We start from the raw sequence: 27,929 nt of genomic DNA on the forward strand, positions 1-27,929 counted from the left end.
TTAATAGAATTTAACTGCACTGATGTTTGAAGCTGCTATGAAATCTCTCAAATTTAACGTAGTTTTTCCAAAACATTTGAAGTCAGCTACTCTATAATCTTTTTGTTATGATCCACTTAGTCCCTCTTGGACACAATGCAAACAGGTAGAAATGAAGGGTAGTGGTTTCATATTTTCACGGCTTGCTTGTGAAACATCTGAAATGCCTGGAGACCTCATGTCTGTCAGTGCTCTGCAGTTTTTGGTTGCTATTCATGTAACCCAGTGAGGCAGAAGAGCAGAGATAAGGGAAAGAACAGAGGAAGATTTCTCTCTGCAGTTTATTCTCCAGGGTTTTGTTCAGTCCAGTTTTAAATGGCTCTGGCTACTGAAGTGATTCAAGCTATGACATTTTGGCAGGGTGTGAAACAAAATCTGGCGGAGGTGCTATGACCGAAGGGCTGTTTTTGTTCTCTCTGAAATGTGTAGCAAATCTCTCACTGGCTTCAGTCAGAACAGGATCAGGTCCTCAGAGTCATTCAGTTTGAATAAGCTCCACAAAACCAGGAAAAGAATCTAATTTTGTTGTACCATTACACTGTTACAATCTCGTTCAGGCTCCCCCTCCTCTGTTTACAGTGTCCTCCCATGCAACTAAGACTTTCTGTGTAGAAAAAAAGAGCTGCTTTTGTTAGGTTTTGAGCAATAAATAGCCCTGGATTAGTAGTCCCTGTCTGATGTCTCATTCAGACTGTCTCTTGCATTACCTAGCTTTGTTTTTAAGCCCTGGTACTGGAAGTGGAAACTCTCCAGATGCATACTTTAAAAAAATCAATAAAGAGAGGAAAAGCTAATTGATTTTGAAATTATTTTTATTATTATTTTCTTTATAAGATAGCCCATTAAACTTGGGGAGTCCCTAATGAAAGGTAAGTTTGCTGCAGCCTTGTTTTTCCAGAGTTGTCTCCCCTTGATGTTATAGCTTTCTTTTTTATTTCTCCCCGCATATAGGTAAAAGGAAATTTTAAAAAATAACATAGTTCTGAATAATTTGGATTAATTTCACTTTCAGAAGCATTATTCTGGTTTTCTTACTGGTTTAGCAGGAGCTGTTGAACTCAAGTTACGAGTAAATCCATTTCCAACGTGTTACTCCACAGGCTCACAGAGGAGGATTTATCTCATCACAGATCTACAGTAAAACACAATAAAATAAATGGAAAGGTGATTCTGAGTGTCTGTTATAAAACCTTTTCAACTCTGTAAGCTGAATCCTGGAAGGAAAACCTGTCGCAGACGTGTCTGTTGGGAAACCTGTTCTAGGCAGCAAATTTCTATTTTGAGCAATGTTATTTTTTTCTGAATTCTTTGTATTGAGAAGAGAAGCTTAGAGTCATGGGTCGGGTCCAGTCCAGAGAACCTGAGGCCAGGACAGTCACTCAAACAGTTCTAAGAAGTCTCTGCCACACAATGTTCCAGGCCAGGACCACTTACTTGTACTGGTGGCTGAACAACAGCCAGAAACCATAGACAGTTCTGTGATTTCTGCAGGTATTTTGCCAGTCGGGACACAGGCTCTCCTGTGCTTGAGATGTTTGTCTGCTGTTACTATGCTGCCTTCCACACTTCCTTCACTGTCAGCAATTCTTTCATGCTCCAAAGGCTCAAGTGAATAAGCAGTATTTATGACCTCTCCCTTCCCCCACACCTCTCAGCCGTGCCCCTCTCGCTCTCCCTGGGTGCCTCGTTCTTTGTCTGCAGCTGCCTGTATTTTGTAAAGTAGAGCTGCTGTCATGATTCTTCACTATGAGACTGGTGAGGCATTGGAACGGTTGCCCAGAGAAGCTGTGGATGCCCCAACCTTGGAAGTGTTTGAGGCCAGGTTGGATGGGGCTTTCAGCAATCTGGTCTAGTGGAAGGTGTCCCTGCCCATGGCAGGGGGTTGGAACTAAGATCATCTTTAAGGTCCCTTCCTTTCTAAGATTCTATGATTTCCAATTGAGATGGAACACTGATCACTAAAGGAGTGTCTAGACCATATTTGTGTCCTCACCTTAGGTTGGCTGGTGGGATCAGGGAAGGAAGGGACTTTCAAAAGTGAAGTGAATGATTAAATAAGGCGGGGGGTGGAAGGAAGGGGAAAGGAGAGGAAATAGGGCTAGATGTTTCAAGAAACAGCTGGAGAAGAATAGGGGCAGGGATGCATAGGGGCTTTCTGGACTGCAGGCAGAGGGAAGTTCTGATGCAGGGAAGTATAGCTACAACTGGAGTTGGAGAAGGAAAGAGGAAATTTTGAGTCTAGTACCTGCTTTTTATATCTGAAAACAGACTTTTCTGTTATGGCACTCGTTTCCACAGAGTCTTGCACAATGTAGGATTAACATACATAATGGTCAGCCCCTGGACTTTGCATAGCTCCAGTGACTGACCCAATGTGTTTGAAACTTACACCCCCAACCACAAAAAAAGCTTACGACATTTCAATTTGTTTTTTACCTAAGATTACCAGTGGCTGGTCATATTTTTTTGAAAAACAAACTATTTGCATAATTGAGAAAACATACAAAATCTAAGCCAAAACCAGGATCCTGTAGAGCTCCAAAGACACTCACCCCATGTTTTTAAGCTTGAATTAGCAGCATGCCTCAAAACTCAGATATATGTGTTTAAATTCAGCTATTAGCTAATGAATCAAAGACTGACCTCACCGTTAAGCCATTGCCCATCTGTATTTTATGACTTCCAGAGATACACAAGGCTTCCAGAATCGAATAGTCATTTGTGGCTTCCCTAGTACTCCCCCGACTTGCTGACTGCTCACCAAAGCACTGAACGCTCTTAGCTGTCTCTGTGCAATTTCCTGGCTAAAGGAGATCTGGAATGTAAAAGTGTATTCATCATCAGAGGTTTTGCAAGATTCCAGAACTTCAGTGAAGCGGTAAGAGATGATTTAAAATTGGAATGGCATGAAGGTTCCTCTAAGTTTTCAGTCAACTATAGGGTAACTTAACCAACAAGAATGTAACCCTTAAGGAGAACCTGAATTATTTGGGATTTTAGTATCACAAAAATGTACCAGGTTGTAATAACTGTTATAGCTGTACCAGACAGATCCTGGCCCTCTACTGTGAGCCTCTCAGTACAGAAATGGAGGACTAAGTGGCAAGTGGGAACATGTACAGCATGACGCTCTAACCATTTATCTGGAGTGAAACAACTGCATAAAGCCAAATACTGAGAAATGGTAGCGCATAAGCTGGATTTTTGACTTCAGTGCTAAGATCAAACAAGAGTAACCCAGAGCTAGCTTTGCTAAAATGGTGACCCTGGTTCCTACTCCTGTATTTGAACTCATACTGGGCAGAGAAATCTTATCAAACCTTTCTCCATGATGTTAGGAGGTGCATGTCCATGTTAAATATGCATCAGATGTAATGTGCTTCTTGTATACATTTTGGAACTGATTTTAACTTCCGTTGTGATGGGTATTACACACTACCTAACATCAGGATATGTAAGATGGGAACCAGATGCTGTTCTTCACTAGTCAGGTGTTCTGGTCCTTTTGTTATTTTTTACTTTGCTTTTCTGGCACTAAAACACCCTAAAACTTACTGAGGAAATGAAAAATCACTGCTGACGTGCTTTTGTGTGTTTGTTCAGGAAAAGCATCGGTGCATCACAGATTTATGTACAGAAACACATTCCTCACTGCTTTAGTCTGCTGTATTATCTGGACAAAATGAAAAGGAGCTAGTTGTGATTTGAAAGTGTTTTACATACATTTTGCAGAGCTGTACAAGCTTACATGATATGTAGGGCAGTGATGAATCATAGTGTGTCTTCTTCATCACTTCACACCACTATAACAACATTACTTTGCTGGATTGACTTCTGATTTACTGGGTGAGAAACCCCCAGGCAGTGGTATGCTGACCCACCATCACCTTCAATTTTGCTTGCTGGTGCTTGCTGTTTCCTGCATCTTTGCAGTGAGATCTTTGGCTGAGGAACTTTGAAACTGTGTATTGTATAACTGTAGGACCTCTTTTTTCTTTTTGTCTTTTTCGTTTCCCAACTACTAAGACCTAGAGATTTGTAATTAGTTTTCAAGTCATTAATGAATTCTGGTTTCTTCCTTATAGGCTGCAGCCAATTTGTCTCTATTTGCTAGAGCAGATTAAAGGAGTGGACGGGTTATCGCAGGTGACTAAGCTGGTACATCCTAACAAGTTACTGTCCCTCAGCTAAGTTTTAGCATCTGTGATTACACATGTTCTTGTGTTCCCCCTGCATTGTGTCAGCCAAGATATTTGGGGATTTGATCTGGCTGAAAAACATCCAGAAAAAGTCTTGGGTGAACCAGTTCCTTGATCCCTTCCCTTACATAGCTGCACAAATAGCTGTGTTGGCACAGTGCAGGGAATAGCTCAGGAACAGAGATGCACAGCAGAGTAAGAACTATTGATACTGGTACTGCTGACAAAGAAGAAATCATCAGGCTATGCCCTACAGCAGTGGTACTGCTCGTTCTGCTGTGTGTCTGAAGGGGAGCAAAATACAGTTCTTATGTGATCACTATAAAACTGATTGTTCAACAGAGTTGGTCTTTGAGGCTGGGGCCTGGTGCCAGGCTTCTTCCCACAGAACACAGGAAACCCTTTGGAGGTGTAAGAAATTCCCTTTTTTGCCCACAGTGGAAAAGAGCCATCTGACTTTAACCTGATTACAAGGCAGGATGGATCCTTTCCCTGAAAACCCCCTGAACACTTTGCTCTGAGTGCTTAGAAATGCAAATAAAATGATTTACATTTCACTCATTCCTTTCTCAAGTACCAAATTGCGGTTTGCAGTTGTAGCTTTATATCCCATTCTGGTGTTGTTCATGGACATCTTCCTCCTTTTGTTTTGGAACTCCCTCTGAAATATCCAGCAATAGTTTCAGACAAAGGAATCTCAAAATTTGGGTAAATTCAGAAAACTGTAAGTATTGTAATCCCAGAATATCCCTTCAGGAATCTTTAGGATTCCACATTACTGCAGAGTAGGATAATAGCAAAAGGTAAGAACACAGTTCTGAAAGTTTTGGTGAGTTTCCTTGGCAGTAAATATACAAAGGTTTAATTGAAAGAATTTTTGAACTGAGTTAACCTGTGTATTGATTGTCTTTCCTCATTTGCAAGTGGCTTTAAAGCACCTATAATGGAAGTCCTGGTTACTTCATGCTTCTTTAAATACCTTTATACAGCTAGAGAAGGGGCTCTTAGTGTCACAGAATCCAAAATGGGTAAAGTTGGGAGGGACCACAGTGGGTCACTTAGTCCAACCTCCCTATTCAAGTAGAGTCGTCCTCAAGCATGTTGCACAGAATTCCATCAGGATAGTTCTTGAATATCTCCAGTGAGGAAGACTCCACAACTTCTCTGGGCAATCTGTTACAGTGCGTGGTCACCTGCACAGTAAAGAAGTTCTTCCTCATATTCAGGTGGAACTTTCTGTGGATCGTTTTCTGTTTTCTCTTGTCTTATTACTTGGCACACTGAAAAGAGTCTGGCTCCATACTCATGACATTCTCCCTTCAGATACTTATAGACATTGATGAGGTCCCCTCTCGGTCATCTCTTCTCAAGGCTGAAGCTCCTGCAGCCTTTCCTCCTAAGAGAAATGCTCCAGTCCCTTAGTCATCTTTGTAGTTCCCCGTGGACCCGCTCCAGAAGCTCCATGTGTCTCTTGTACTGAGGAGTGCAAAACTGGACACGGTAGTCCGGATGCAGCCTCACTAAGGCTGAGTAGAGTGCAGTACACCAGATATGTATGGACCAGGCCTTAGGTCAACCACTGCAATTACCTTACTCGTCCATTTTCCATGGGGTTGAATGGATGTATTTGGCAAAATAACTTGCCAAACAAGGCGTGTTTTTGCGTATTCTCTTGCCTGGCTTCAAAATTTATTTTTTAAAATTATCAGGGTGTATCCATATTTCTGAAAAGGCTTTGGGATTTCAAGTGTGGTACAAAAGGAAGTTAGTCTTCAGGTCTCAGTTCAGGGCTGAAGGGTAACTGTTGGGTTTTAACTCCAGCTTTGATGGTGCCCTCTTTATGGATCTGTCATTTCAGCTGAGCTGCCTGGTTTTTGCCTCAGTTCCCTGCCAGCAGCAATCCTGTAAGCTCCCATGTAACTGTGGGATTCTTGATGCAGGCTGGTTCTGTGGCTTCTTTGAGGCGAAGTTACTGATATACTACCCTGAACTGACACAACCACCTTTATGTTGCAACAAGAGGACAGACTACGGCCAGACGGTGCTTGGGGGAGCTCATGCCTGTGTGCGTGAATTTGAATCCAATTTTAAAAGTATCCAACAGAGGGAAGCGATTCCAAGTGTTCAATTCCACAGCAGGTTCAGCTGATTGAAATCAGCTCTGTGGCAGTCCCACTCTATCAGTCCGAGACTCGCATTCTCACTTCCTCCATTTGTTTACTTTTGCGATGTTAATTTTCTGCTGGTTTAGCTCCCGAACAAACTTGTCACTGGAACTTGGAAATGTTGGTACAAGGGGGAAGGGGAAGACTGTGGCAGCGCTGTCTTAATCAGTCGTATATAGGGGGAATGTTGTCTCGGCACAAAAGGCAGGTCTGGTGTTCTGTATTATTTGTCGCTGTATTATTTGTCCTGTATTATTTTGCCTGTATCTATCTGCTTCACTCAACATTTCATTCTTGTACATCGAGAGAGCACAACCTCGCCATGCCCGTGCTCTGTTCTGGAGAGCAGTGCAGCTGTACGTGCAGTCAAATCCCTCCTCTTTTCCTCTCTCGGCAGAGCACACGCGCTGAGCTGAAAACTCCTGTTAACTAGGGTGACAAGTTTCCAGCAAGCTTTAGATCACGGGGAGAGGGAACACCCGGATCCCGGCGATATAAGGCATAGACGCCTCGGCTTTTGCAACACAGCGGCAAGGCAGAGCCCTTTTTATTCTTGCCTTTTTTGGATCTGCACGCACACAGCGCTCAGCACAATGGAGCCGGCTCAGCGATAGCACAGAGCGATACGGGGAGCAGAAATAAAGTCATTGCAGCGCCGCTCGCCAAGGGTGTGATTGCCGGCGATCCACTCCCCGCGTGGCGGCTCCGCCGATGGCGTGATCGCCAAAGACTTCTACGTCCCAGGCCGGCGCCGCTCCCGCCCTCTGCCCTGCGGAGCCGCGGGGCTCTGGGCAGCCGCCACTTCCCGAAGCAGCACTGAGGAACACAGTCCGGAGTCCCGATCTGCGGCACCCGGAAGGTACCACCCCCTCCCCCCAAAAAAACTTTCGGCCGCGGGCCGCTCGGCTGCGATGCCGCGCCCGGGGGGCCGATCGGAGCGGGCAGGACCGGCCCCCCTGCCCGGGCGCCGCGGGCCCCGCTGCCCACCTTGGCGGCCGGGGGGCGGCGGGGCGGGCCCCCCGCAGCCAATGGCCGCGGCAAGGCGGGCAGGGTGCGGGAGGCGGTGCCGGGCCCACAATAGGGGCGGCGGGAGGGAGGGAGGGAGGGACGGCGGTGTGGGGAGCGGGGCCGGGCGCGGAGCCGCGGGAGAGCCGGGCAGCACCTTGCGGCGGGCGGAAGGTGAGTCCTGCCGCGCCGGGGAAGGGGATTTCCTCCCTTGTTTTGTAACCGGGAAGTTTGCACAGAGGTTGAGCGGCCGGCTTCTTTTTTCTCCCACTCCTCCCCACCTCCTTCTTTTTTTTTCTTTTCTTTTAGGAGGGAGGTACGGAGCCTGCCTTCCCCCTCCGCTCTCCCCCGCCTCCTACCTCCCCGGCTCATTCATTTGATAAAGGGAGTTGTCCTCAGCCCCCGGGCTGTGCAAGCGGGGAGCCGCTCGGGGCCTCAATGTTGGGGTCTCGGGGCGGAGGTTGGGGTGGGAATCGAGGCTCAGCCCAGAGTTTCTGCCGAGCACCCCGTCCAGGCTCCAATTTGGAGAGGCGGGCGCTTTGGGCAAACACAAAGAATTGAGGAGCTGGACCCATGCTGGGCGATGGGGTGATGAAGCCCTAGGCTTTGTGTGGCTGGTGCGGAGGGATGGCGAGGTGGGAGCTTGTCTTTTAACCCCTCCGCCCGCGCGTGTGTACGAAACCGTGGCTTTTTGCTACTGAAGTACTTAAAAGCAAAGCTGAACTTAGGATCGTGGGATGATTCATATTGGAAGAGACCTCAGAAGGTCTCTAGTCCAGCGTCCTTCAAAGCAGGGGCTTCTGCCAGGGGAGTGGATAGCAGTGAAGGAACATCGGAGATGGGTGGCACCTCTGGGTGCTCTCGAGTGCTCCTGGGAGACCGAAGGAGAGGCAGCACCAGCAGGGCGAGTCATCAGGGGCAGCAGCGCTTCTGTCTTCCACTGTGCATGGAAATGCCCTAATCCACAGCTCTTCCATGCCTGCAGTCCGTGTTCTTGATGCTTTTGTTATCCAGAGGGCTTAAAATTCATGATTGTTGGGAATAGCTGGCTCCATCCCGTATGTGTGTCACGGTGCATCTGCTCCTGCTGAGCATTACTTGAGCCTTATTCCGACATTGCCTCCAGGAGGTTTTTTCTTCAGGAACAAGATTTATAAATAGGTGTCAAAACCTGGCTCTTTGCTTGGGACCTGTTACCGGCTGTAAGGCTTGTACTTGATGTGGTAATTAAGTATGAGATATATGTATGTGTGTGTAAGAACAATCGTAAAAGCTGTTTAGTTAGCCAAGATTTTAATTTTCAAAGTGAAAGCAGGTATTGTAGTTGGGTGAAATGGCTGTGTCGGGCTCAGACGGAAGAATGTTTGTTTTCTTTGCTTGCAATTACTCTTTGTACAGTGGCTTACTGATGCCTTTCACTGAACTACCTCCCCCTTTTCTTTACCTGGAGTTTCCTGGTGTTGCGCACATTCTCTGGCCAAGCAGGGAGCATCTTCCTGTTTGCTGCTCTCATACTTCTTAGTGTGGGTGTGTTCATCTTGTTCGCAGCTTTTTAGGGTAAGGCTGGAAAAACTCCTTGTGGAACAGTTTGTGTGTGTGTCCAGTGGATGCTTGGAAATTGCTTTTCCCTGCGCGCTTTCTGTGGATAAGTCAGAAGTGAAACTCATTTCTGCACAGAGAACAGAAGGTATGGTGGGAATTTAAATATGTCTGCGTACGGATTCTCTTTAACTCTGGATTGCCTGTCTTGTGCCACGGGGAAGAATTTGTTCTCAGCTGTACTGTATAGCAAAGCTGGAGATTAAAACTGGAGGCTGATAAGACTTTTTTTTTTTTTTTTTTTAAGCCTTTTTGAGTCCCGTGGGGAGGAACCAACATCTTTAAATGGGATGATATAACTACCATTCTTTGATTTGGAAATGAAAGCCAAAAATAAAATTGAAGAGCAAAATGCTCTAGTATCATGACAGCAAGAATGCTTTTACTGGTTTTAGGAAATATGTGCTCTGGATGTTGCTCAGAAAAAAAGAATAAGGAGAAGTGAGGCTTTTAGTTCATACTTTTCTGTGCATCATGGGGATATTGGAAGAAATATGCGACAAGTTCAGTATAACTGCCGCAGGTGAAAATATATTGTTTGTTGATTGTGTTTATGACTGCCTTGCTTGCACTGAACTGAAAAGTGATGCTGTCTCTTTTTGCCTGAGAGGTCAAAGAACTGCTTGATTATCCTTTTCCAGGTCTGTGGAGGGAGACTTTTTCTCTCAGCTTTGACTCCAGTGTGTAAATTTCACCTAGTTTGCTAACTAGTGTTTTGTCTTTTTCTGAACATGAGTGAGCTGCAGTGTGGCTTCTTTCCTTCTTTCTCCCTTTTGTACACCTGTCTCACTTCCTTGGTGTGGGAAGTTTTGTAGTTTCCAAAGCTAGTTTTTATGGTCCAGTTCCCTTACATTTGTAAGAGGGTACAGAACCACCTAGAGCTAAAACAGACTTTTCTCTGTAGCAAAATACAGAAGTGATCCAGAGCTCCACCCTTAAAGTGATCTGGTTTTACAGTTCATCCTGTCAACAGCAGATAACAGAAGCAAATAGACTTGTAAAGGAACTGATCGGTCTGGGTGAGGAGGTACAAGACATAGACTGAAACCAGGCGACTAAAAATAAGTCATATTTCTTTAAAGCCTAGGCAGGCATTAGCTCTTTTACAGGTACAGGAATACCTCTTGTTGGCTTTTTACCTCTATGGGAAGGCAAAAGAATATTGTGTGCCAGAATTGTGTTGTGTGAAAGAGCCTTTTTCTATACCTGGCAAGAAGCTGAACTGTTTTTCTCAGCCTGATGTCTTGGCCTGTATAGGAATTGGGGAGAACGTAAGCGTGTTCTGCTTGATGCTGAGGGCTTGCTCTTATGGAGAAAATAGTCTAGTGTGTGACTCATGCACTTGTACAGCTCTGACCTGGGAGGAACTGCTTTACACCCCTGTTCCCAGAGGTGGGAATGGGTAGGTCCATTCCCTTTGGTGGCAGTGGAACTGGGGCTATCAGCAGATGCTCACTGATGTGGCCTAGAAGTCACTGGGATCAGATCTTCCCTTCTGAACTTAAGGCACATGGTGTTCTTTAGCAATGAATAGGTTAAAAGTACCTAATGCTGCTTGTGCTAACCAGGTTTTTACTCAAACTGAAGTTTGAGTGTGAAATTCTTGCACTTGGGTGCAGCTGTGCACAGCATGCGTAGAAGTGGATGTTATGGCTGTGAGGGGTAACACTCAGTGCTGCCAGTGGTGATGACTGCTCCTGGCTTTGTGCAGGAGAGGGAGCTTACTTTTGTCCCATCCCTCCTCGGGCACATCCTCAGAGCTGGGGGTGGGAGTCTGGGTCCTCCCATGATCTGTCTCTTTTCCAGCATGGCAGTGGGGTGTGTCACAGTTTCAGGGCCCTTCATGGGTTTCACTTGATGAAAACATGGATGCTCAGAGCTGAACAAGTCTCCTCAGGCTTCCATTATGATTAGCAGAGAGAAAAAGGGCCTTTTAGGATGTGCTTTATATCATCCTCCAGTAGGCGTTTTCAAAATAGGTCAGAGAGGTGCAGTCTAAAAATGCTGATTCCTCCTGTAGTCACCCTGGTCTCCTCTGTCTCCCGTGTGTTATACATGGCAGCAGGTAGCTGAGAGGAGTTTCAGCTGCTCCCCTCATTGTGGGGATGCAGGCAGGTACCATTGCTAACAGATCCACCAGAAAAAGCACTGTAGTAGCACAGCTTTCACCAATTCCCTTCATTTTAGCACTTGTTTGTTGGGATGGGGGAAGAGGAAACAAACAAACAAAAAGCTATCTGATTAGTGTATTTCCGGGGGAATTTGAAGAAAAAGTTGAAGTTCAGTTCTGGTTTGTGCACTGATATACATTTTCAGACTGGCAACCCAAGTGTTCCAGTTTCCACTTGTATACTATCAATCTCGTACATATAGTCTGAGAAGCAGGTTAAACAATAACTTCCCTTCCATGGTTTCTTTCCTTCTTGCAATCTGTACTCTTTGGACCTGCTATATAGGTAGTTTGTTTTCCTCTTAAGCTGGTGTAACTGCCTTAAAGCCATTCTGTTTCCTCCTTCCTGCCTAGAATCAGTGAAGTAAAGTGATGGTGAATCTGGCATCCCTTTATCATCTTAGGTTTAAAAAAAGGAGGAGGGAAAAAAGTTAATGGTGTAGAAAAACAGTCCTAATCTGGGAAAATCAGGACGAATCGTAAGACTGCAGAAGTAGTAGCTAAATGTACTTTCTGAAAAGAAATAATTTCTACCAAAGTAGCCCTCTGTGATCTCAATTGCCATGTGAGAGACATTGCAAGTAATATATCGTGACTGCCTTGAAGTGTACGACATCTAGCTGCAAACAGTTCCTTGATCTAGGTGGGGCTGTGGCTGTGGGACTACGAGGAAGTCAACTGGCAAGTACATGCTGCAGGCAGGTGAGTCTTAAAGCCTTGTTTCATGCCTTTTCTTATTTCTTTTCCCATTAAGTTTGTCTACCTGTAACCTAAAAGGAAAATGGTGGAGCAAAATAAATGCTATTCATATTATGTGCGTTTTTGGGATGGAGGAGTCATACAGGTTTACCTTAAGGCATTGTCTCCTGCTCTTAAGACCTTGATGTATGTAGTTACAGTGTGTCTGCCTGTGGATTACAGTTGATGCCACTGGATGACTTTACAGATGGCAGCAGAGAGAAGGAAAATCAAATACAAAAGGTTACAATGCAGTTTGACAGACTGGCTTGCTAACGTGTCGCAGCACCACTTTGAGTTACTTTCTCTAAGCATCAGTAGGGCTTTGAACTATCAACTTGCTTAATGACTGTAATGGCACACAAGTATTTTAGATGATGCTTCACTTAGAAGACAAAACCTGTTTCTCAGGGTTTATGTTGTATTCATGAAATAAGAGCTGGAGTGAGAAATATTTTTATTTGAACCAGGGACTTGTTTCAGGTGTTCTTTCTCCCCGTTTACAAATAGTGTAATGTGAAATACCTTATCACTTCTTTAGCATAAAGAAATTCCAAGATAGATTATTGTTTGTACCCACATAATCCCAAATGCACATTCTCTGCTGATCTGCTTGGCCACTTAACACAGGCTCTTCTGTAGAAAGCATAGAGAAATGATTCCTTTTGTAAAACACTGATTTAATTTCCCCAGCTATCTGTAAGTGAACATTATGTTGTTTCACAAACAAGTTTTACTTAAAGGCTTTGTGCTGGGATGATTCTATGATTTGCCTTTAGTAGGTATTTCAAGAATGTCTTACTTGAACCATGCTTTGGAGAGGCTAGAAGTCACAGCTGAAGGTGGAATTCATGTGTCTCCAGAGTTCAAACTTGTTTGGGATGAAGGAAAAGCTGATTTCCTTCAGCAGCAGAAGTGGGGAATATTCCAACCCCCCTTTCCCAGTTCTGTGTATACTACCCAAGCTGTTAGATTCATTCAGCTCAAGGCCCTATGCTAACCTCTGTGTAAGGTGCAGCATGTGTCCGAGGCTGTTACTGAGCTCTCTAACACCAGCATTGAGGTAGAGGGGGAGGAAAAAATGAGGCCAGGCTCATAATATATCCTTTGCTTTCTTGTTTGTTAAACTGGTCACCTGAGTCCGAACTCTGGTGTCTCTTCACAGTAGAAGGTGGATTTGTCAGGTAACAGCTGCAAAGACCAGGGAGTTCGAAGCACAAAGAGGGATTAGCAGCAAATGGACACATCAGGATTTGAAATGCAGTATTGATTAGCTCATTAAAATTAATAAAACACTCAATTATAAGAGTCCCATTACATTTTGCAGTTCTTCTGGAAATAAAACAATTTATGTGTTCTTATCCTTTCAGGAATACCTCACTCAAGACGAATTTTAATGTCATTTTCCTTCTCGAACCACAGAACGTGTTAACTCTTAATGGACCCTAGGTTCGTTGGTGTTTTATTTAGTAAAGCTTTGTTTTTAATAGGCTACTGTTTTTAAGACACTGGAAGATGTAGTCATAGTATTATGTCCTAAAAGGTTGCTCGAAGAGAAAGTGATCCAAATAAGTGTGTAATTGGACTAATGTTGCTGTAGGTAGGGTCAAAAATCAAAAGGCACATATTGGCATACTGGCCAGTTTTTAGCAAATTGGACAAGTCTGTTTCAAAACACAGCACACAGAGGGAAACCCCCTTGATTCAAGCTCAGGAACTGAAGGAAAAGTATGTGAAAGGGAATGTTGTTCCTAAAAGGGAAAAGTGTCAAATTTTTCCTAATTCTTCAGAAATATGTATATGGCCTTCGTAATACATAAATGTGATTTTTCAGGCTACAGATCTAATTGCCTTGTGGAACTTTAAATGACTTAAAGCTAGATTTCCAATGTGGCTTCTATACTTTACTAAGTATTGTGATTTTTTATTTTTAATAATATCTTTAATAAAGGCTTTGCTTGAGAAGGTTTGAGCCACTTGACTCATGGCAGTTCTCACTGAAATGAGAAATTGCTCTAGGAATATTCAGTTTTCATGCAAGAGAGAGGCTGGAGGAAGATAAAGTCATAAAACGAAGATCCTGGAATGATTGTTAAGTGGAGGGCACTTCTTATGGGTGCAGTCACCGCTATTTCTTTTTGCCACAGAAGTTTGATAGGATTTTCTTGCCACACTGCCCAGGAACGCTAGGTCTTCTTTTAACCACAAAATGCTAACCACAAGCTTATAATTCATATTCCTGTTTTGCCCTGCCATTGTTCTCCTCTTCAGTCCTGCTTTGGAATAAGATGTGCAATTCAACTTCAGTGTTGCTTCTCTGGCATCGTAATCAGAGATCAGAGATGATAACAGAAAAGCTCTGGGAGCAGAACTCAAAGGAGAGGCCTAAAAATGAATGGTGGTAATGCCACAGAACCCTTCATCAAAACCTTTCTTCATAATCCCCTCTCTGATAATCAAAGTCATTGATGAGGTTCTTTGGTAAAATGTATACACGTTGTGGGTGTGTGTTAAGGTGTTTAATGCTTTCTGTTAAGCTCCAAGATTCTGGAGATGTGAAAGCTATGCAAAAATATGTGTCATATAAAAGAGACTTCTCCCACTCCTATCTGTAGAGCGAAATGACAGATTTTGGTCCAAATGTGCCTTGAAGACTTAAATAATGAGATTTAGGCACGCAGCGGCTTTCGTTTGAGCCTCCAGTTCCTAATTTTGGGTGAGGAAGTGAGGGTATCTACTACATCTTAACAATAAGTTACTACAATTCTAACTTCATTTTCTAGAATCACTGAAATTTTCACTGAGTAGCCTTAAAGAAAGCTAGAGAAGTGAGGGGAAGAAGGAGAGGGAATTGCAGCACCAGTGAAAAGTATTGTCTCACAGTTATGTTAATCTAGTACAAAAATCTATATTTTAATTTCTAACTCATCAAATTTCTTGTTGTTGCATCAGCCTATGTGTCTTGGTAATAAAGTGTCTGGGAAAAATTGCAGTCTCTTACATTTGTGTGTGCTATAAATTCTTCTATGCAATTTTGACTCCCTTGGTAACAGAGAATGAGTAAAAATGCTGTATCAAATTCACAAAAAGCAGCAGGAGTCTCATCCACTACCTTAGGATGTGCCAAAAGACTCTGAAAAAGTGAGACTGGAAGTACTTTTCCAGACCTGCTTTAATCTCTTAGTTATGTTCCTAAACCAGATTTTGAAGAGTATGAATAAAATTAAACTGACACTTTATCTTATCTTGATGAAGTTTGTAATCTCCAGACTAGTGTCTCTTTTGCCATTTCTGGGAGCCCTGACAACCAAACTGAACTTAACTTGGACTGCGTGTGGAGGAACTAACTTTTGTATTCTTCCTGTTTGTTTGGTTTCTTTTCTCTGTTTCCATTCCCTGGTTATATCTCTTAAAGCCTTGTTTGTTAGTTTGTTTGTTTTCCTTCTGCCTTTCTACAGAAACCTTGTTCATCAGCCTATCTTTACTTTCCCTGGCTGCTCCTAAGACTGATGAGAAACAGAGTACTCATACTTCTGTGATCCTGAAGATATTGGGCAAACACAGATGAATAGCAGGGAGGTAAAATATTTTGTCCTCCACCCCGGTAAGAAGTGTCTTCTTCAGGGCTTGGGAGGAGGATGAAGACTGAGTAGGAGAAGAAACCTTACATGCACTGCCTTCTTCTATCAAGCAGGTAGTTTTGGTAATGAGATATTTGGAAATATTTAAATGTGTAGATCTCCTTTAGAAAGATTGAGGAGGTGAGGGTAGGACTGGGAATGACGGAAGTGGGACTTCAGAAGAGAAAGCAAACAACTCCAGATTCCTTCAGGGCTCTGCTGCAAGCCAGAAAGTAGAACACAACAGTCTATTTCCCTGTGTAGGCTGCCTTTAAATGGAGGCAGACGGTCACAGGCGGTGTTTGAATTCTAGGTTCAATAAAGGCACATCCTTCAGTTAGAGGAGGCAAAACAGTGTCACTTGTTAGAATTCAAAATCAGTCTCTAAATGCCTCAATGACTTGTCATCAAGTGACTCACTGCGCTGTCATAGTAGGGCTTCTGGCTTTCACATCTAAGTTATACTTGCTGAAACAGTGTCCTGCCAGCTCATATAACAGTCCTCCCTCCCAGTCTTGTCTCCAATTTACTCGTGGTGGAGAGGGGATTTGGGGGGGACGGGGCAGGAGATGGCTACAAGGGTAGATCAGAAATCTCATTACCTTGTAGACTTCAGAGTGCTGGCTTTTTCATTTGTTTTGTGTATTTCTGAGACAAGTCCTTGAGTTGCAAAAGAAAAACATTCAGAAATGATGAGCTGGAAGAATTTGTAAGAATTTAGTCATTTACTTGGTTTGACCAAAAATGTTTTTTCTTGTGTGTCTTCTTTTAAAGTTATTTGCTACTTTGGAAAAATGTCAACGTTGAGATGATCTCAGCTTGATTTCCTTTATCTTCTGTACTTCATTGGGGGATCATCAGGATAATTTCTTTTCTTTCTTTAATTCACATTATCAATTTTATTCTAGATGATCTTTGTTTTTTTAAGAGCTGATCCTTTCTTACACTAGGTACATCCAGTGGGAGCCTTTCCTACTTTCTGATCCAGTATTTATTCATCCTGGGACCTAGTCCAAATGCCACCAACAATGTTTGTGTGGGCTTTTTTTGTCTGTTTCAGAAACATTTCATCACATGCTGACATGCGGCAGCAGTAAATGGGTAAATGTGCAGTTCAGGATGTAATGGTCATGGAGATGAAAGGAATCATACTGGAGCAGCAGAATCTTACCTGCATTTAACATCATACCTGCTTCTGTTATCAAGCTTTAAATTTAGTATTACAGTGGATGCCTTGTGTTTCTGACGATGTTCAGTTGCTCTTTGAATCCCACCCTGTTATTTTGGCTCATATTGAGGAGCGGTGACTTCAACAAGATGATCTCATCCAATGTGTGGTGTAGTTGTGTTTGTTTTTGAAGGCTTGAGATTCTGTTCCATCTGCACTTCCTGTAGCTATAGGTAAATCATCTGAAGTCCGATAGGATGAGTGAGCATGTGTGATCTCTGTGGTCTGTCTTCCTCCTTTTTCATGAGTTTATGTGCTTCCCTTCTGAGGTGGGGCTCTTGTGAGCCTTGTTATTCTTTTCAACGGGTGTGAATGAGGTGAGCAGTGAAAACCTTCTCTATAAAACATAACCTGTGCTAGTTTCAGCATAAAGACTGTTTGACCACTCTATGAGGGCTCTGATCCTAAATTCCTAATGAACTAACTACAAATTTGCGAGGAAAGAATCTGTGGTTGACTTAGCATTCTTCTTGACTAACAGATGAGAAGCTTGTGTTTTGCTTTTTTTTCTCAAAACCACCCCCCCCAACTATAAAGCAGGGATGTGGCTGTTGGCAGCTGTTTTCCTTTTGATGTGGTCAGCTCAAAATTAACATTAAAAGTATAATTCTGAACTTGCGTTTTCTTGGAGACTGAATGCATGATGAAAGGACAGGAGAGATCTCTCTCCACCTGCTGGGAGTGTGCTCTTCACTTGAGTCTTTAAGAAGCTGTGATTGGAGGGTGAAGCTTGACACAGCTGAGCTCATCGTGGCACACAGCCATCCAAAGGTGAGGGTGCTTCTCCTTTTCAGTGCTTGGCTGTGAGCTGACCTGGCAGGAAACTTTGCAAAGCAGTATGAGTGAAGGTAGCTGTGGTGTAGTATTAAAGATCACGGAGGTGCCTGTAGGTTTGAAAGCTGGAGGCAAGGGCTGTAAGACATATGGTGAGATCTAGTGGCTTCTCAGAATTGGCCCTCAAGTAAGTGCCTTTTTACTCTGTCATTGTGGTACCTGCTGTATACAGCTTTTTTTTGTTCTTACATTTCTCTGTCCCCAAGTTCTCTGAACCTCTAGCAAATGCTCAGTCAGCTCCTGCTAGATATGCTCCTGTATATCTGAAAGTCCTTGGTACAGAATGGATTTTATAGAATCATAGAGCCATGGAATAGTTTAGGTTGGAAGGGACCTTAAAGATCACCTTGTTCCAACCCCCCTACCATGGGCAGGGAACCTTCCATTAGACTAGCTTACTCAAAGCCTCATCCAGCCTGGCCTTGAGCACTTCCAGGGGTGGGGAGTTCACAACCTCTCTGGGCAACCTGTTTCAGTTCCTCAGCATCCTCCTAGTAAAGAATTTCTTCCTAATATCTAGTGCAAACCTACCTTCCTTCAGCTTAAGGCCTTTCCCCCTTGTCTTATCCCTATGTGGCTTGTGAAAAGTCCCTCTCCAGTCTTTCTGTAGGCCTCCTTTAGGTACTGAAAGGAACTCTAAGGTCTCCCCAAGCCTTCTCTTCTCCAGGCCGAAGAGCTTCAATTCTCTTAGCCTGTCGATTTTGACTCCTCTCTAACTGGTTCTCTGTCTTTAGTAAATGTATTTGGGAGAAGGAGCCTGACAAAAAATGACAACATGTATGTCTCCCCACTGCTGTTATTGTGTTACTCTGTATTCTTTGATTCTTTATGGAGGCATAATGCTTGTAATCCCTGCCATGCTGTAGGGACTTCCATGCTTTGCCAAGTAGGTTCATTTGTTAGTGTATCAGAGCATTTTTGGGATTTTCCCATCACCAGCTGCATAATGTCTTGCGTTGTGTAACTGTTATATATATTTTTCAATCTTGAAAAGATGGTTCAGAATTGAAAGAATGTTTTCCCCAGCGGGTTATAAGCTGGGCCCAAACTTCTTACTGATGCCCAGCTGGACCTATAGTTTTAATCCAAGACAGAATTAAGTTGGTTCTGCTGCCAGTCGCAGGAACTTTATTAAATAATCATCTCTTATACAAATGTTTAGTGGCTTTTTCATGGAGGTGCTGAGATTCCTTGTCACTTTCCACCTAAACACTGCCCATAAAGGCTTATAGTGAGCTGTGATGGAAACAAAGTATGCTTAGCTCTGTCATGTGGTTGTCAGTGGCAAACAGAGAAGCAGTAGGCACAGGGGGGAAAAGGTAAACACATTTCTTGTATAGCAAATGTCACTTTATTTCTGAATACCCTGAAATATATACAGAAAGACTTCGGCAACATCTATGCCTCAGAATTCATAGCCAAGATGAAAACAAAACTTTCATCTGGCAGGAACTGTGCAGCAGGTATTTGGTAAGATCTGCTGGGCATGAGAGAACAAAAAAAAATTGTGGAGGTTTTTTCTTTTTTTTTTTTTCCCTTTTTTTTTTTTCTTCCTCTTCTTTTTTCTTTTTCCTCCTTCCTAACCAGGGGACATAACTCTTAGTAGCCTATGGTTTTCAGTGGGAACATTCAGGGACTGTCTTAGCAGCACTTGAGAGCCTAACCTTGAGAACAAAAGTAGTGTTTCATGTGGTTACGTACTGAAAGATGTGGGTAGGCATCTAGTGGGAATCCAGAAAGCGCGTGGGCGCTTGATTCCCTCGGAAACTGTTGGGATTTGGCACCTAAGCTGGTAAAGTATTTTTAAAAACTCTTAAATATCTTTCTGAAAATTGGGTCTGATGTTGCTAATCAGTGTGAGGGGTGGGGGGGATTTTTTTTTCTGATGTAATGGTGCCTTTGATCTTTGTTACTTTCTAGCAGATAAACAGGAGGAAATTAAAGGAAAGCAACACAAGTGACTTTGGGATTGGAGGGATTGACGTAAAAGGAAGATAAAAGCTATATACTGGTGTAGTTTTTATAAAATGAGGAGGAGGGCAGGACTGCTATGGGTTTCTGAAGGGTGTAAATGCCAAAGAATGGAGAGTGTGGAAGAAGGAAACTGTTGGAATCCCCAACCTTGAAGTGCCTGTACAGGCAGGCAGCTTCACATACAGCCTCATCCAAAAGGAGCATTTTTATTGAATCTCATGAGTGTCACAGGGATGTGCTGGTGAGGGTCGGAAACACTTTGTGTGGCAGCAAGGAAGATACCTGCTTTAGTACTTCAGTCGGGGTAGAACATTAAGATCTGCAGTTTTTTGCAACTTGGACTGTGTGACATATATCAGTGTCATCATACTGCACAAAAGTTACTTTCCATTTGTGGCAGCCTTTCTGGTCAGGAAGAGCCCAAACAGAAACTCTACTTTAGGCCTTGATAGCACCTGTCCCAAACTTGCATTGTTAGTGCTTGGATCTCCATCCTTTGTTACAGCTGGCTGCCATGATGACACAGTTAAATCTCACTGATCTCTGGTGGTATCTGAAACCTTCACCAGGAAGAAAAAGTAGGGTGACAGCTGTGCCAGGGCACAGGCTGGTGTGAGTGGGACAGGAGGTAGGCACAACAGTCTGTCTTGGGACTGCTGTTCTGAGATGTTAGGACATCACTTTTTATAATCGCTTATTTTATGTCCTCATAAATACTATATACATGGGGATATAATCCATTAAGTTTAGGGTATCTTGGGGAGTGTTTGATGTCAAAGGTGTAAAAAAGTTACTAAGACTTGGTAAAGCATTAGCAGAGAATATCAAGTCTTAACTGCTGGAGGTATTAGGGACGTTCCCATGTCAAGTGCACTTGTTGTAGCCAATATATTGAGAAACTAATTTGAGATGATAAATACAAGAAGAAATATTAGACCAAATAGATAAGTTAAATGTTAATAAGTCACGAGAGCTGGATGGCATTCAACCAAGAGTCCTGAGGAGCTTGAATGTGAAACTGCAGAACTGCTGGCCAAACTGTATAGTTTATCACTACAGATGACTGCTGTGCCAGAGGACTCGGGAGCTGCCAATGTGATTCCCATCTATAAAAAAGGCTCTAGAGGGAATCCTGGGAACAGTATACCAGAGTGTCATGCTACCAGGAGTGGTCTGTAATCCACAGGTAAATGTTAACTGTTGGGGAAGAGTTAGTGTGGCTTCTGAAAATGAAAATCCTACTGCCCAATCCCATGAAGTTCTGTGGGGTGTCAGTAAGAAAGGGTTCAATGGATGTAATATATTTGGATTTTCGGAAAACTTCTGTCAAGATCTTAAGATCCTAGAAGTTTGGAGGAAAGGCTGTTTTATGGTTTGAAAGCCGCATGAATAACAGGAAGTAAAAAATTGGGGTTGATTTCACTTTTTAGGGTGGAGAGGGAAACATTACTGGAGCAGCAACTAAAAGAGCCACCATCCTCATCAGGAAAGGGATGAACAGTATAATTTTGCTTTGGTGCAAATGCTTGATGCACCCATATCTTGTGAATTATGTGCAGCTTTGGTCTCCACGTCTCTTGCAGGCACTGTGGCCTTGCAGAAAGGCAGCTAAAAGGGTCAAAGAAATGGGCTGCCTTCCAAGAAGAAGCTAAAATTGTTGACTCTTCCTCATGGAAAGGAGGGGAGAAACACAGATTAGGTTTTTTTTACCTGAAGTCAGCAGGTAAAGCTGGGTATGAGACATCCATCAGCTCTCATGCTATTACAACCAGGGATCCATCCATCAGCTCTCAAGCTATTACAACTCTTGTTTAATAGATAGGCTTAGATTTTAAAATAGATGAAAGACCATACTAGTGCTGTGAAGAACTGGTTATTGTAGTCTCTGAATAGGTGGAATTTGGTGACAGGCTTTCAAGTGCTCACCCATGCAGGGCAAATCCAGCTTGCACTTTGCAAGTCTCTTGCCTTTGCAAGAGTCTCTGTGTGACCCTTCCTTTCCTCAGGGTTCTCTTCTGCAGCTTTTCATAGGAAGCAATTATCCAGGTGGCTGGCAAGTGTTCGACACTCCCTTGTGTACACAATGAGATTTTTTTTTTTTAATTATAAGTGACTTATCCCTCATAGAAGTAATTTTTTTTAATGCTGCCTTCAGCAGGGTGTGCATGTGAACTTTATTTTAATTAAGGGTGAGGAATCTTTTTTACATAACTATATCCTAGATTCTCATGAGAGAGTGAAAACAACCCTGAGGGACTGATGAAGAGGCCAGCAAAATCAGTTGCCTCACCGATGGGAGGCCTGATTCTGATCTCTTTTAGGTTCTGTCTACATGTGGGACTTGCTCCAGGCTGGCTGACAGCCAGAGGAATTGAACCAATGCAAAGGCACTGCCTCCTCACAGCTTTATTTTGGGCCACTAATTTGTGGTTCTGGGCAGATAGAGGGGTGGCTGTTACAGCTCTGTCTGAGGTTGTTGTCCCTGTAGTGGGTATGGCCAACTGGGACGTGAATCTGCTTCCAAGCCCTTTCAGCCATGCCCTGATGCTGGCTCAGACAACTTCTGCCACTGTGCCTGGTGCCAGGATATTATTTTGCAACACTCAATTCACCCATCTCCTTGAAGTAGGGGAGCCTGTTGTAATGAAAATGTAGTCCCCACCAGCCAGATGAGTTGCTAATTTAATACTACTAATAATGTATTTATATACTATGTTTATTACTACTAATAATACATTAATACATTTAATACCAATGGAATTTGGTCAGGGTGGTTCTCTGAATCTTTGGGAAAGAAAACAAGTAGCACTGGAAGTCACAAATGAATGCTGTCAACTAAAATTTTATTTCAGTTGTAAAACCTGGAAGGGACAGAGAGCAGATGAGTAAAATGTTTCTATGCCATTAGGGAGGGAAAATCCAGGGTGTGTGCATGGCCTTTGCTTGTTTATTTTTCTCTTAAGAAGAAAGAAGTGATAAAGGTGTTAAAACTCAATTGTTGCAGTGCTGGAAGCGTGGCATACAAATAAAAGAAGATCTCTTTTACTGTGCGCAAAAAGAAATATGAAAAACAAACCACAAACTCTGTAAAGAGGCTAATGAAGTTTGTGAGTCAGACCTGGTATGTCGTTAGCATCCGCTGCTTGTTTGCAGTGACTGAGGAGACCATCCCTTTCAGAAAGTCTGACATACTGGAGATAGTTTTACTACCTGTTATCAGAACCTCTGTGGTGCTGAAGAAGCTGAACTGCTGACAGACAGCACAGTTGCGACCTTGGAGTGAACTGCTGAACCTGGTGGTGGCTAGCAATTATTTTTTCTGAAGCCAAAAGCCTAGAGAGGTTTGGCATGTCTGCCCTTCAGAGGGCAGATACCTTTCCTTTTTACTGTGTTAAGTCAGGCAAACACTGATGCCACTCCATGAGGGCTATGTTGCTTTTGGTCTGTTTCTGCTTCTGCCCCGAGAGCTGTCTCTATAGAGTGTCTAGAAATTTGGCTGCTCTTATCAGAATAAGTAGTCATCTTAGGTGAATCAAAGGAGGGCTTTGATGCTTAACTCTTAATGTTTTATTGAAGTGGTAGTTCATGCCATCAATTTGAAAAGTGTTTAGGATGTAAAATTGATGGGAAGTAATTGGTGATGCAGGGGCTTTGCAGCCCCAGAGGGGCATCTACCATCAGTCTCCTATAAAGGGTGTAAACACTTTGTAGGAGCAGATCAGCAAGGAGGTGGGGCAAAGATAAGCCTGTTGGAATAGATGTCCTTCAGCTGTTCAGCAGAGCATTGTAAATGAGTGCACTTTAGACAGAAAGGAATCTGATGGTCATGTCACAGCTTGGATGTGCTGTGCTTTGGGCTGATTTTGTAGCTCGGAGCATGTGCTTCAAGTGGAGGTTGACTTGCCAGATGCAGCCTGGATGAATCAGTTAGATTGAGGGCAGTGGGAAACAAGGTCAGTGTTAGTCATGTCAATCTGAAACATTGTGCTGAAGGCTTTAAGCACCTCAGAGAGCAGAAACTATAGAGAAATTTCTGATGGTGAAGTGTTTTTTTAGAGAGTGAGGCCTGAACATTTCCATCATCTTAACAGGACAAGAGGAAGTGACCTCAAGAGATGTGTCAGGGGAGGTTTAGATTAGATATTAGGAATATTTTTTTCCATGGAAAGGGTTGTAAACCATTGGAACAGACTGCCTAGGGAAGTGGTAGAATCACCATCCCCAGGAGTGTTCAAAAAATGTGGATGTGGCACTTGAGGACATGGTTTAATGGTGAACAGTGCAGTGGTGCTGGGTTGATGGTTTGACTTGATGATCTTAAAGGCCTTTTCCAACCTTACTGATTCTGTGATTCTGTGAAATGGAAATCCCATTCCTGGCATATGTGGTCAGAACAAGAACACTAAGCTGTGCCAGGAGCAGTAATCCAGATCTCTGCTTCGTGCCACTGGTGCCTATAGGGAGTAGGGCAAGGTGTTGTAATCACTTGGTAGCTTGAACCAGGAACAAACCTGCGAGGCTCATTCAGGTGGAAAGGAAAAAGATAGCAAGCAGTGCCAATGTCCCTGATTGGGGAAGTTGCACAGGAGATGGATAAGGATTGCAGAGCGGTGCCAGTTCCTCCTGTTCTCTGAGCTCTTTCCATTCTGAGCGTGGTACCAGCCCCAGCAGCTTCTGCCTGGCAGCCTGCCCCAGCAGCAGATCCCTGCTCTGTGCCTTGCTCTGGATTGCTTACAAAATTAGCAGGGGGTTGAGGGTGGAAACAGAAAATGCAGAACCAGAGCAGAAGAGAAGTCTGGAAACCCACAGAGGTGTTTCTCCACTGCTGTAAACTTGTGTGACTTTTCTCAACTCCCTTCAAGTGTGTCCTCAGTTTATACAAGGGTATTGTGCACTTTCAGGTGTTCTGTGTTACCCAGCAGATGTTTTTCCTTCCCACAAATCAGTAATCTTTTATCACTGAGTAGTGTTTTATGGAAGAATGGTTTCCTGTGCACTGCTTAAAATTCAGAAAAAATCCTGAAATTTTGTGAGCCTCTAGTGGAGGCAAGGGGGTGGGGGAATGAGGAGAATTATCCTTTTCTGCAAAACTTGTACTCATTTTCCCTTCCAAAACAGTTTCAGGCTGTTTCTTTATACCAAGTCTTCGTTAATTCATCTTACAGTGAAACAGCAGATAGTTGGTTCTTTTTGAAAGCTGCACAGATTAGAAGATGCTTCAATATATAAGCCATAAACACTGAAATAAGAACATCCTAAGGAATAATATGAAGTGAGATACTTTCTGGGACTGCTATGCAGCTGCAAAGTGATAGTAAAGTCAGATTTTGCCTACACAGATCTCCTAAGCCTCAGTTCTTTGAGTTTTACTTTGCTTGCTTTGGCTTCTGAGACAGCCAGTGTCTGGAGCTGAGGCACTCTGGTACTTTTGCTTAGTGTCCCCAAAAGACCTGCAAACTTAGCCAAGGTTTTGGGCCTGAGAGAGATGAGCTGCGTAGCTTGAATTGCAACTGGGTGCCTCTAGTTCTATGAGGCTGCAATGACTGCAACCTTTTGAAACCTTGTTCAAACTGTTTTTGTTGCACTCAGACAGGAATGTTATGTTCTTTGTTCTGCCTCCTAAAAGGCAAACCTTTTTGTGTAGGCCACTTGGCGGCTTTTATATTTTGATATATATGGGTCAGGGGAGGAAGCAGACATAGACTGGTGGATGTTTTCAGGCTGCTGAAAAAGTCTTTTTCAGTACATGAAGTGAGTTTTAAGATCCTAGCTGAATTTTTGCAAATAACCTCTGTCTTGTTTAAGAACAGAAATAAGCCCCCAAATTTGAATTCCTTCCAACTTCCGTGCGCACAAGTAAGCAGGCTGACTCTTCTCTGAGACAGACCTGTATGGTAAAGGGCTACATGTTTAATTCTGAACTCCTCCTTCTCCTGAAAGGAAGCATGCGATATCTCAGCTACCATTACTGAAATTTCATTGTTTTTCAAGCAGAGTAAAAGTTGTGCATTCAGTAGTTAAAATGAAGGTAAAGGTTTGCCATGGCTAGGCTTTGCAAATGAAGATTCGGGAGGTTTGCATTGCCTCCTGAAACCATTGAAGGAGTCTTCCTGGTGCCTGTACACCTTTAGGTACGTGTCTTCACAGAATCATAGACTGATTGAGATTGGAAGGGAACTCCAGAGGTCATCTGACCCAACCCACTGTGCTCAAGCAAAGCTACCCATTGCCAGATGCTCAGGACAGTGCTCAGACAGCTTTTGAGCATCTCCAAAGATGATGACTCCACTAACTTTCCGGGTAACCTGTGCCAGTGCTTGGTTACCCTCACAGTAAAAAAGTGTTTCCTGATGTTCAGAGGGACGCTCCCGTGTTTCAGTTCATGCCTGTGGCCTCTGGTCCTATCACTGGGCACCACTGACAGGAACCTGAAAGTATTTATGTACACTGATGAGATCCCCCTGAGCCTTCTCTCAGCTTAACAGTTCCAGCTCTGTCAACCGTTCATCGTAGAAAAGATGCTCCAGTCCCCTCAGCGTCTTCGCGGTCCTTTGCTGGACTGTCTCTGGTCCTTCTTTTTTAACTTCTTTTCCTCTCTCCATTGCCTGCTGACTTTAGCCCTCAATTAGTGCAAGGGGCTGTACACTTGCATGACAGGCCTATTGTGGGCTTTGCTTTCAACTTAAAGCCTACAGGTAATGTGGCTTTAAAGCCAAGACACCTCTTTTGCAAAGGTTCTCCTGCTGTATGATGCTTCTTCTGAGGTGGTGGTGGTGGCATACACGGACACAATTTGGTGTGTGTCTCCTGTGCAGTGCATTTTCTGTTTATGCCTGACTGAGAAAGGGAGTCTGCCACAAGGACTGACTGTGCAGCTTCAGCTCTAACTGCCTTAAGTCACACTATTTACTTTGGAAATTACAGTTTCAATTGCTGCTGATAACCCAGCTGATTGTTATGTTATACATTTAGCACTGTTTTTTTAGTTCTTTCCTTAATTACTTATGTAAATAGTTTTAGAAGACTTAGCATTAATTTTGGAGAAGCTGGCATATCAAAGGCTGTGAGGCTAGCAGCAGGTGCTGTAAGTAATCACTCTTCTAAATTAAGCAATGCTTTCCGAGGCAGTAGGTTAATTTCTGGGTAAGTAGCCTGCATACAGATTCTTGGAATCAGCTGGATTGTGACCCAGCAAGTGACTCAAGGCTTTGTATAGGTTTAACCACATGAAATATCTCACTGAAGCCCCTGATTTTTAGAGGAAACTGGGTCTGTGCTTGAACATCTGTTGAAATCATGCTATCACATTGAAATCTCTGTCACCTGGGTCTGTGCTTGTCTTTGTAGCTCAGTCTTTGCTACCATTGGGGGTGTATTTGGAGCACGGGCAGTATCATGGTTTAATCATGTCAAGCTGCCTGGAGCTCAGGGTATGTATCATAGAATCATAGAGTGGTTTGTGTTGGAAAGACCTTAAAGATCATCTCGTTCCAATCCCCCTGCTGTGGGCAGGGACACCTTCCACTAGAGCAGATTGCTCAAAGCCCCATCCTACCTGGCCTTGAACACTGCCAGGGATGGGGCATCCAAAGTCTCTTTGAGCAACCTGTTCCAGTGTCTCACCACAATCACAGTAAAAAATTTCTTCCTGGTACCAAATCTAAACCTGCCCTCTTTCAGTTTGAAGCAATTCCCTCTTGTCCTATCACTACATGCCCTTGTGAACAGTTCCTGTCCAGACTGCTCTTAGGCACCATTCAGGTTCTGAAAGGCCACAGTGTATGTGAGTGGCTCATGTTTATGCCAAGGTCTGAGCTGCTGTGGGCTTCTCTAACTAGTACAAGAGCAAGCAAAGTAGCGCTTAAGAGCTACTCAATGGCTTGAGTGCCATTTCTTTCTCCACCTTTGTGTGCTTGAGTGGATTTCTGCAAAAATATTTCCTCTGATATCGCTAATGGAGTTCTCTTGGGATCTGTGAGCAGAAACTGTTGGCCTGTGGGACACATTCTGCTCAAGTGATGCCTGTTGCTTTTGCGTTGTCACAGCTCTGGCCAGCAGTGTTCTTGCTCAAGGGTTGGAGGTCACCTGCAGAAGTGTGACCTGCTCTTCAGAAACTGCTCCAAGCCCATGAGGCTGATGAGGTCAGTGGCGTATGTGACTTGAAAACTTGAATTATTTTTATAGACTCTGCAGGGCTCTGAGAAAATTAATAAAATCTTAATTTCTGTCAGTACATAGAGCCTGACTTTGGAGCACTTCATCTCACTTGTAGAATAGGAAGGTTCTTACAAACTTGAGCTGTCTTTAAAACCTGTCTTCCCGTGTGAGGATCATGCCAAAAAGTAAGGGGAAAGGGGG

General features: G+C 43.5%; 1 protein-coding gene and 1 long non-coding RNA gene across 4 annotated transcripts in view; one reads left to right on the forward strand and one right to left on the reverse strand.

The window, feature by feature from the left end:
* Positions 1–858: 858 nt before the first annotated feature.
* LOC116782408 lies at positions 859–5,414 on the reverse strand. The gene is made up of 3 exons (XR_004355230.1): positions 4,790–5,414; positions 3,595–3,712; positions 859–1,171 (listed from the first exon to the last, which is right to left on the reverse strand). It is a non-coding gene; the product is annotated as an uncharacterized LOC116782408 (long non-coding RNA).
* A 1,360-nt stretch (positions 5,415–6,774) lies between these two features.
* PAK1 (p21 (RAC1) activated kinase 1) overlaps positions 6,775–27,929 on the forward strand; it is a 76,388-nt gene continuing 55,233 nt past the window's right edge. The window contains exon 1 of one of the 3 annotated variants that reach the window (XM_032679032.1): positions 6,775–7,262. The gene's annotated coding sequence lies outside the window, so the exon portion shown is untranslated. Of the gene's footprint in view, positions 7,263–7,513; positions 7,583–27,929 lie in introns of those variants that run through there. The other 2 variants (XM_032679035.1, XM_032679031.1) reach the window with 2 other exon arrangements.

Source organism: Chiroxiphia lanceolata, chromosome 2 (assembly GCF_009829145.1).
Source record: "Chiroxiphia lanceolata isolate bChiLan1 chromosome 2, bChiLan1.pri, whole genome shotgun sequence".
Taxonomy (NCBI): domain Eukaryota; kingdom Metazoa; phylum Chordata; class Aves; order Passeriformes; family Pipridae; genus Chiroxiphia; species Chiroxiphia lanceolata.